Here is a 10,506-nt window from a genome sequence, read left to right as displayed (position 1 = left end):
AGAGCCGGAGAGTTTGTACCCATTTACACGACTTGACATAGCCAACAAAGCCGTTGCGCTATGTCTATGTACATCGTCGTAAAGCTCAAACAGCTCATTGTTCTATCGCCTGCGATACTCAAAATATACTCAAAAATTTTACTTAGTTTCAATACTTTTCCAAAAGAAAAAATTTTATTTTACATAAAATAGAACAAATTATTGTCTTGAACTTTTTCTAGTTCTGAAAGAGGAATTGGTTTTTAATACCTACTTTTTAACTACAATTTTAAGTGATCTAAGGGCGGCCGCCGTAGCCGAATGGGTAGGTGCGCGACTACCATTCGGAATTCACCGAGAGAACGTCGGTTCGAATCTCGGTGAAAACACCAAAATTAAGAAAAACATTTTTCTAATAGCAGTCGCCCCTTGGCAGGCAATGGCAAACCTCTGAGTGTATTTCTGTCATGAAAAAGCTCCTCACTAAAATATCTGCGTTCGGAGTCGGCTTGAAACTGTAGGTCCCTCAATTTGTGGAACAACATCAAGGCGCACACCACAAATAGGAGGAGGAGCTCGGCCAAACACCCAAAAAGGGTGTACGCGCCAATTATATATATATAAGGGCTATGCCTTTCAACTGAACCAGAAAATATAATTAAGCGACTCGTTTTGCCTTTCCCTTGATTCACAAATAATAACTATTCGCAATAGGTTTACAGTTTTTATATTTTCTTATTCATTGCCGGCAGAGATTTGCATGCATATTTCAGATACGAAAAAGTCATATGCATTTAAATAAATTATTATTTGAAACCCTTTTTGTCATCCCAATTAAGATCTTAAATGTGTTTTTCTTCTCCTGCAGTTGAAAACTTATTTAAACGTGCGAATATCTCTTACAATGGAGTTATATGTAAAAAATACGATGTTTGCATACAAATTACGGTATAAGTGAGTAAGCGTATGCATTTATGCAAACGCATTCACCTTCGAACACATTCCCGGTACCGAGTACACTTATTCGAAATAAAAACAAAAATTCTCTGTCTTTTTCCGGTGGCCATTAAAATTTGTTGGTATACATTCTTCTTTTTGTTTCCCATTTTATTCACCCGATTTTTGTGCAAAACGAAAAAGTTTTTAACATGAACCAAATCTGAGCTCACATTTCCAGGGTAATAAAAATATTACTATTCTTGTGCTCTTTCCACAAATTGATATGTACATTTTTCAATTTTTCCGTTTTTCCCTCAGATGTATTTTTTTTTTTTTTTTTTTTTTGTTTTTGTAATTCATTCTATATGTATGCAGTATTGTATGTAGTTTGCAGAGTTGAAGCTTTTAACAATTTCGGTTGACATTTAGTAACACCTGCTGCTAGACTGGCGAATATACTCGTACACGGGTACATACATGCCATACTATCTTATTTTGACAATGTCAACTATGAAAACGAACAAATCCGGTAACAAGTTCACTGGGCTTGCTAAACAAACAATGTCACAGTGAAAGCCTAGCGGCCTTCAATTGTGAGGAGGCCAAGAACTAAAACAAAAACGCACAAAAGCAAAGTATGTATAAAGGACCAACAAAAAAGAAACAAAACAAAAATGTGCGAAAGGTTATCAAAAGAAAGTTTTCATTTTCCACCTTTTAGGTTTAATTTTGAATAGCCCGGTGCGGATAGGTGGGAGGAGGTGGGATGCAGCAAAGCGTGGTGTCCTTGCCACAGTAGCGCTATTCGTGTCACATCTACTATGTGGACTCTGGACGCACGCGTGTTGGTAAGGATTCGACTTATTTAGGTAATAATTGAAGGATACAAGTTTCAATAGTGGTGTTAGTGGGTTTATTTGTGCAGGCTAAACTCTGAAGGCGGGATAAATTATTGTGCTAACATAAGAACATTTTAGCGGAATTCATACCAAGCAAAATATATACGTAAGAGCTCATCTTGAGTCAAATAACTATGTACAGTGAGTGGCACGCAAAATGGCCAACCTGTGGAAATTTTGTAAAACTTGCAATGAAACCAAAAATTCAGTTTTTCTGTTTCCACTTTCTTTATTTTTCTCAAATCGTAATAAGTAATATTTTCATTTTTCTCAAAATGATCCACGTATTGAAAGCCGTTTGTTACTAAAACTGTTAGTCAATTTTTATCTCTTTGCTTCATCTAGAATATTTGTTCATGAGATTGCCTTGTTAGTTGTGTTAGCGAATTTTAGAACTGTGAATTAGCGCATTCTCGTAAAATAGCTCCAGAATCTATAATTGAAATACGAAATACGATATTTAATAATATAGCAAATTAAAAGTGGGAAAAGTCAAACAGTAAGAGCAGAAATCGTCAAATCCCCAAAAAAGCAAAATTAAACATACGTACAATGACGAAAAACGAACCGGAAACAAACCAAAACATGCTGCTAAGAATGTGCTGAGTGTGCGCGAGGAGCGTTGGCTTATCCCAAAAATTTAAATGAAATCCTTGCCTTAGTACTCCAATTCTTCGAATTATATTAGTAGAATAATCGGAACCATCGGAAGCTGGTCTTCATAAAGCTGGTGATCTGCATGGAAGAATTGCCCAGAAAAAACCATTTGTTAGTGCAAATGTAAGAAAAATCGTTTATAATACGCTCACCCCTACTATATGTGTATATATGTATATAATTGGCGCTTCCAACCTTTTTGGGTGTTTGACTGTGCTCGTCCTTCAATTTGTGGCGTCTCCGAACAGCAAAAGGTTTTTATGAAAAGCTTCGTGTGGGTCTCCAATTTTGTTTATATGTATAATATATTTTTCTCTACTATTTTTACTTTGTCATCCATGGGTATTTGAAGATCTCTTTGTATCTTCGTGTTTTTGTCGCTTTAGCATGACGCTAGTAGTACCTTGGATTGCACCCTTTGTATGATATCGATGTTAGTAGAACCCAAAGTGTGCCTCAAAGCTGTACACCATACATCCATATTGGCAGATGGTAGTCTAGTTTTAATGTAGATTTTCTTTTCATTCACCAATGTAAGTTTGAGGTTTTCAAATTTATTTGTGCCTTCTTTTCATCATAAGGCATTTATTCAAGTTAATACCAAGGTACATAACATTGTTGTCATGGGGAGTGGTAACGTTATTTAAAACAACAGCTGAGCATGTGTTTGGCTTGAGCGTAAGTGCCACATGCTTTCAATTTTGCTCATTAACTTTGATTCGCCAATTCCCCAGCCACTTCTCTACACGCTTTAAGTGTTTTTGTAAGACTCGGCTAGCCATTTTTTCCGGTGCATGGTGTCCATTAAAGAAATGTAGACATTTTCCCTGTGTAATGGTCGAGTTGAAGCAGTTTTGAATATCTTTATAAAATATGCCAGTGCCTTTACACAGATTGAATAAAGTAAGATTAAAATTTCCGAGCCTTCCACTTGACTATAGAAAGAAATTGTTCTTTTACAATTTAATTAAGTTACGAGTATTAGTATTAGTGTTCGAATAGCTGCCGAAAAAGAGCTTTTGAGCACTCAAAAGTTCGAATTGATAAATTTACACCTAACGATTTCTTTTTATTCCCGCACATCAAAAATCAATGCCAACGTTTTTCTTTGCATGAAGAAGCACTTGCCCGCCCGTTAAACTCAATCAAGAATGATAGAAAGAAGATTGTGCCCATCAGAGAGTGCGTGACGTCACGTTTTTCCGAGTTGTGCAGTGTTGCCAACCATTTGCTCTTCGCAATAAATTTAGTGCTTTTTTATACCGAAAATGCAAAAATTTTGAAGTTTCGTGTTTGTTTCTTTAAAGCTACCAAAACTTTAAGTTAAAAAAGCTGTATTATTATACAAAAGAAGGTTAAAAAAGGCCACTCTGAGAAGATTTTAGTGCTAATGAAAATTTTTTTACTCTTATAAAATTTGATATTTTGAAAGTGTGAATTTAATTGTTTGCTCCTTTTAAGCTTATGCAAGAATATTAAATGTCCCTCTCTCCACTCTTCTTATGATTGAAAACCTTTTTACACATTTTAAAAGGTGTTGGAATTTTCTGAATGCGGATTAAAACCATAGAGGTGTAATCGTTTCTTCCGGCCATCAATCCTTAGTGGGACATAGGGCATCAAGAGGTGTATTCAATGTAAAAATAAACAACAAAATACCAGAAAATACTAAAGAAACCATACTGACATTTTTGCAAAAAGAGTACCTTATCTAGTTACATAACCTCAAATATAGTAAATAAATCGTTCCCTTAACAAAAGAGTCTCGCTTAACAAAAAAAAGTCATAAATTAAATTGTACATAAGAATAACACATTTATGAAAAAAACGCACACTCTAAAGACAATTTGTCACGCATACCAGGTTTTTTAAGTGACTCAATAAAAATTTGGGGTTTTATTTTCTTTAAATGGGCATTTTAGTGCGATTTTATATCCAAAGCTAGGTAACACTGCAGTAGCGAGAGAGAGATTTGACTGCCGAAAGCAGAAGAACACCAATAACACCTGCAATCGCGGGCAATGCCACCAGATGTTAAAAAAAGTAAAGCTAAATAAAACTGGGTGAATTATTTAACTAATTATTAAAAAATGTATATTTTACATTTTAATTAGAACAGGCCAGAACAATGTCATGAAGAAAGAACTAAAACTTCCAGACTACATAACAAAAAAAAAATGCTAAATCAAGTTACTAAAATGGTAATCTGGCCATACTGGAGCTAAAATCACGTAACTCGTTGTCAAATTCGCTGAGAGCAAAATAACGGTAGCACGATAGGCACCATCTCATTATTCTTTCCATCATGAAACTCAATAATGTAATAAAATAATGATACAAAATATCTTGCCATGCACCTCGACAGCAAGCTTACATGGAAAACGCATATTTTCACCGAATGCAAAGCACTTTTAATTAAAATCCGAAACCGATATTGGTGGCTTGAATGCCCAAATGCATCGTGATATCAAAAATACTTTAATCACAGAAATAACTCTCAATCCCATCTCCTTTAACATACTGAAAAGGAAGCCAACAATGGACTTATTAAGCTAATAAGCGAATATCTTAGAAATGGTTTCACCACTGCGTGCTTTCTATAATCGCCTAATACAATGTTTTAGTTTTAAGTACAAATATTGCTGAATGTTAGAATTAGATTGCAATAAATAAATGGATTCAAAAAAAAAAAAAAAACAATGAAGAAGCTGAAACAGCGCGTTTTGGAGGTATCCATTTCAAAGTAGCAAAAGTGCTTAGAAAATTAGTTTAAGACATTGCAGAAGTGTTTTGACTTAAAAGGCGAATATTTTGGAACACATAAACGAAATTTTCATTACTATTTTACGGTGATTACATTATTGGGCATAAAATACAATATAAAAGGCAGTCTTCGTATTAGGCCAAGTTTCATGTGGTTGTTATAGAGTTTTTTAATAGCGGAAATGCACTCGAAAGTTATCCAGTTCACCGCTTCATCATTTGAGTGGTTACGCCAACATTCTGCATCAAATCTCGGACCAATCGAACGACAGTCTCCTATCCAACAAATACCAAAACAAGGACTTATTTATGGTAATAGCCTCCACGTTGATTTCATTAATTTTTGCTATTTAGTTTGTGCGCATATCGTTGATTTTCTCCTCGTTAAACGAAATATGGAAAACGAAATAAATTTGTTTTGCCCTACATAATAAATTTCAGAATGTGACCAATTACCTGTTTGCATAAGAGTACTTATTATTGGTAAATTACATATATTTCCTCATTTGAATTTGCTCCAACCTGGGAATACCACTAATATATATCAATGCTTTTCGACAGTTCTTTTGTGCGTGTTTGCCATCCATTTTATGCGGTTTATTTTTATTTGCTTTTATGCTTTCACCCATTCCATTTGACCTAATTCAAGGAAAACAAAGCTTTGTTTTAATAAACTTGGATAAAAGGCCAGACGCTCAGAAATAGTGAACAAACTCAAGTGGGTAACATTTTCTGCTTCATAGGCGAAAAGGTCAATGACAATGTGACGGCTAATCGAAAACCGTACAAGTCAAGCCCACTTGAATATGCATACGAATGTATCGGGTGTTTTTAAAGTTGCATGAGAACTATCGATATAGATAGCTACGGCTTCCAGCTGTCGAAATGGTAAATTGTGTTGACATTTCTGTTCAGTAAGGTTTGGCAGGTCATTCATAGAGCAAAGTGTCGATTCGTCGTCGTTCGCAACATGTTCGACTCTGTACTTTAGCTACGTGACAAATTTAACGTAAAGATCTTCGCTCACTTACCCATAAAATACAGTTCGTGCAAGAATTTAATCCAAACGATCATCGTTTGCTGCATCACATTTTTACTGATTGGGCTCCCTTAGATTTATTATTCAGATTTTTTGGTAAAAATTTTCAAAAATTGAACTGATCAAATGGATCATGTAACTATCATATAAAAAAAAAAATGAAATTATCCACAAGCTTATAATAAAATACATAACAACAATATTTCCGTTTTGTGTTATCATCTTAAGTTCTGAAGGTCTTAAAAAACACCACCTACATAGTGCACCCACAATCTTTTAATATTTTTTTCATTAAAATATTGACTAAGTTATTGGGTTATATTAAACTTTTCGCTTATCTCATTCCTAATACTCTATTTATCCTTTTTCGTACTTTATTTTTTCAACACAGCCCATCATTATCTCCAATTCCCATGGCATGGTCGGTTTTTGTATTTTGGAAATCCAATATATGATAAAGTACAAGTAGTTGAGTGTGAGCGCTGTTTGGTATGAGAAAGTCCATGGAGTTTCGCATAAATGGCATACCAACTGTTTACAAGCATCTTTTGTAGGTACCAACCTTTTCCTTGAGTTTCCTGTAATCAATAATTCAAACAACAGTGTGACACCCAGCGGGTGCATTAGCTTGGGCTCCAATTACCCAAAGACTTTGAGTCTATTCTCGCAACTCGCCTTCGTCAACGTAACTTCGCCTGATGGTTGCCTCTTGTTGCTCATTTGCTGCTCTGGTGTCATTTTCGACGTACCTGCGTGGCTAGATACGAACTAACTTACACTGCCAAAGTTAAGTACATAATATAAGTACATACAAACATATTTATGTATGTTCATCATCCTCCATATGTACAAATAAATATATGTATACCTACATAAGCACATACATTTTCTCCTTATGGTTGTTCTTTCACTGCCATTCGCCTCAATTGCTTTACAACACAAAAGTGAAGTGAAGGGCATTGTTACGAGTATTTGCTACTCAAATGTTGTGCCAAATTTATTTGTTTCTCATTATGCAGTGAACACAATTCGGGCGAAAGACGTTTTTCGCCGAGCGTCGCGACGTCCTCTCAAAATTTCGCTAAGCGATTTCGCTTACTGGAGAATAATTAGATCTGTTGCTTAAGAATGTTATTTCTTTTGTTTCTTTGTTCTTTATTATTCCAACTCGTGTCAGTTGTCAAAGAAAAAGGAAGGCGTCACGTTTAGCTTCTGTACACCGTAGATCTAAATGCACAAGGATGATAGATTATAAGGTTTGACCATCCGAAGGAAAATTTTGAGAATAATGGCATATTGGATTCGACAGCACAATTGTACCCGCTCATTTCACTTGTATTCTTACACTTTACCAATTACTCGTTGTTCATACGATTTGCAAAGGCGTGGCCAGCATCAGACCGTTAACCAGCTCTCAGCGAATTTGAAGGATTCAGCTGACTTGCTGACGTAACAGGGGTTATGACAGCGGTTTGTTTACGAGACAGGACGGCAAAAACTGAAATTGCCTTAGTACAACTTCCTCCAATGTTGTTTCGTTATAGTTTGAATTCTTATGACGTAGCTGCCCAAACTGTCTCATGTCCAAATCTAATAATCTGTCATTCTTGGGCCACATTTTTGCATTCTGTACGTCATGGAAACAGCCAATTATGGTTCAATAAAAAGTAGGGTATCCTTATTTATTTATTAAAGTCTATGATTACAAGAACCTTACAGAGAAACTCATATCTTTACTTACATTTATTTCGAGCCTTGGAGTATAAAATATTCAACTGACCTTAATCTAAATGTACTAAGTCCAGCCATAAGTTCTGTTACAAGTTAAGTCCGTTATAGATATGAAATCGTAATACTTTTTTATATTTTTATTCGAAATGGTCACCATATGATTTTACAAAAGCCTTCAAACGATTAGGTCATTCAGCTATTACTGCACGCACGGTTTGCATGGATATCGACGTCGCTGCTCGAACCAAAGGTTGTTTTACACTCTCCAAATTTCTGTGAGGTCTTTGACGGCCGTGTTCTCTAATTCTGACCACAAACTTAAGTCGAATGTATTCAAATGTAGAGGCGAATTTGAAGGATTCCAGGAGGCCAATCTTCTGCGGCTATGAACCCCGAAATATTTTTTTTAGCCACTGCTGGGCGGTTTATGATTTATGGGCTGGAGCGGAATCTAGCTGGAAGATCCAATGCTCTTTAGACTGCTGTTCAACTGCTTTACCACGCCTTCTAAGACATTATGCTGGTATATTTTTGCCTCGGTCTGCACCTCTTTTTCGCTGAAATGAATAAATGTAACGCCTTTAGAAGGCACTCTCCACCAAACCAGTACGGAGGCAGGGTGGTGCCCACGCTGAACCCTTAGAACAACATATTTTGCGTCTTTAGAAGTTTTAGCATAGATTTTGTCGTTTTGCTTATTAAAATATTCTAAAACAGTGACAATTTGTTCATCTGTGAAAAGAATGTTTCATGGTCGTTGACCGCGGGTCATCGAAGAAGCTGCCTGGCTTTTACAATACTTATGCACTGCAATCACTGGAATGCGATTTTCCTTAGCTCGGCACTCCATTGTTAACAAGCGAAATTTTCCACGAAACTGAGTATAATTTATGAGTAGACAATGCATACGAACAAAAAATAACGGAGCTTTTTTTGCGAATTTGTTCTCGCCGTATGCATTTTAAAGATTCTGCAGAAGATCTGCGGAAGATTTTTGAACCTTTGCACGTTGACGACGGCGAGTATCACAGGCGATAGAACGATGAGCTGTATGAGCTTTACCACGACATAGTCATAGCGCAGCGAATAAAGATGCAGCGGCTACGTTGGCTGGGTCATGTCGTCCGAATGGATACAAACGCTCCGACTCTGAAAGTATTCGATGCGGTACCAGCAGGTGGTAGCAGAGGAAGAGGAAGGCCTCCTCTGCGTTGGAAGGATCAGGTGGAGAAGGATTTGGCTTCAGTTGGTGTATCCAATTGGCACCGGTTATCACGAGAAAGAAACGACTGGCGCGCTTTGTTAAACTCGGCCAAAATCGAGTAAGCGGTTATCTATGCATTGTAAAATGTGTCACCGGATTTATGGCAAGACTAAGTATATTCAGCCCAGTTTTGTCAAAGGTAAATTTGTATCTCTTTTAATGCCATTTCTATTAGGAGTGATTTCTTTTTAAACAATAATGGCAATGTGATCAAGAAGTCGGCTTCTAAAAGAAATTGAGGTCGACAATTTTTGACCTGTTTTGGATGATGAAATAATTGAATTTGATGACGATGATAATATATGTACATATGTGTATGCTTTCTTTCGACGTTGACTGTACACGCAAAAAAAGTACGCGAACTACAACACACTGGGGCAAATTTCACCATATCACTCTTTTAGATCTGCATTAATTCGTTACGCACCACTACTGAGGATTTACTGTATGAATTTGAAGAGTAAATCGGCGTTGCTAAAATACAGCTAACGGTATATTTCCAGTTATTAGAAATAAACTACAATCCTATAAAATATTTTGTGGAGTGACTGTGTCTACAGAAAGTTAAAATTAAAATTATAATCGCCCGGCGGCAGATATCAAATTAAACCAATCTCAGCGAAATAAAAAAAAATAAATAATTGGCGCGTACACTTCTGTTAGGTGTTTGGCCCAGCTCCTCCTCCTATTTGTGCTGTGCGTCTTGATGTTGTTCCACAAATGGAGGGACCTACAGTTTCAAGCCGACTCCGAACGGCAGATATTTTTTTGAGGAGCTTTTTCATGGCAGAAATACACTCGGAGGTTTGCCATTGCCTGCCGAGGGGCGGCCGCTATTAGAAAAATGTTTTTTTATTAATTTTGCCTTCAACGAGAGTCGAACCAACGACCTCTCTGTGAACTCCGAATAGTAATCACGCACCAACCCATTCGGCTACGGCGGCCGCCAAATGACGTCGGCGAATTTCGCCACCACCCGGCTGTGTTCAGTGTCATCTAAGTACTTCTGAGTGTTCTAATTTTGGCAGTGCGAAATTCGGTTAGGTGAAGTCGTTTGGTTCGCTTCACTTTTGTTTGTGCTATCAGATGTTCTCCGTTGTCTCTTCTTACACTGATTACTAATACTACCATAGATCTCTTGCACTCTAATCACGTACTTTTAGAACCTTTTACTCATCCGCTTTTGTTTATTACACGTTTTGCTTCTGTTGCATTGCTTTTATTTTCTTGTTGTT

The 10,506-nt window shown here is 36.6% G+C and overlaps 1 long non-coding RNA gene across 1 annotated transcript; it reads right to left on the bottom strand.

Moving 5' to 3' along the window:
• Nucleotides 1-5,337: 5,337 nt before the first annotated feature.
• LOC128858277 (uncharacterized) lies at nucleotides 5,338-7,208 on the bottom strand. Its single transcript, XR_008453994.1, has 4 exons — nucleotides 7,149-7,208; nucleotides 6,269-7,054; nucleotides 5,694-5,876; nucleotides 5,338-5,617 (listed from the first exon to the last, which is right to left on the bottom strand). It is a non-coding gene; the product is annotated as an uncharacterized LOC128858277 (long non-coding RNA).
• Between the last annotated feature and the right edge of the window lie 3,298 nt (nucleotides 7,209-10,506).

Source organism: Anastrepha ludens, chromosome 2 (assembly GCF_028408465.1).
Source record: "Anastrepha ludens isolate Willacy chromosome 2, idAnaLude1.1, whole genome shotgun sequence".
Lineage (NCBI taxonomy): Eukaryota > Metazoa > Arthropoda > Insecta > Diptera > Tephritidae > Anastrepha > Anastrepha ludens.
The sequence above is the reverse complement of the archived record's forward strand: the minus strand, read 5'-3'. Positions and strand labels throughout refer to the sequence as shown.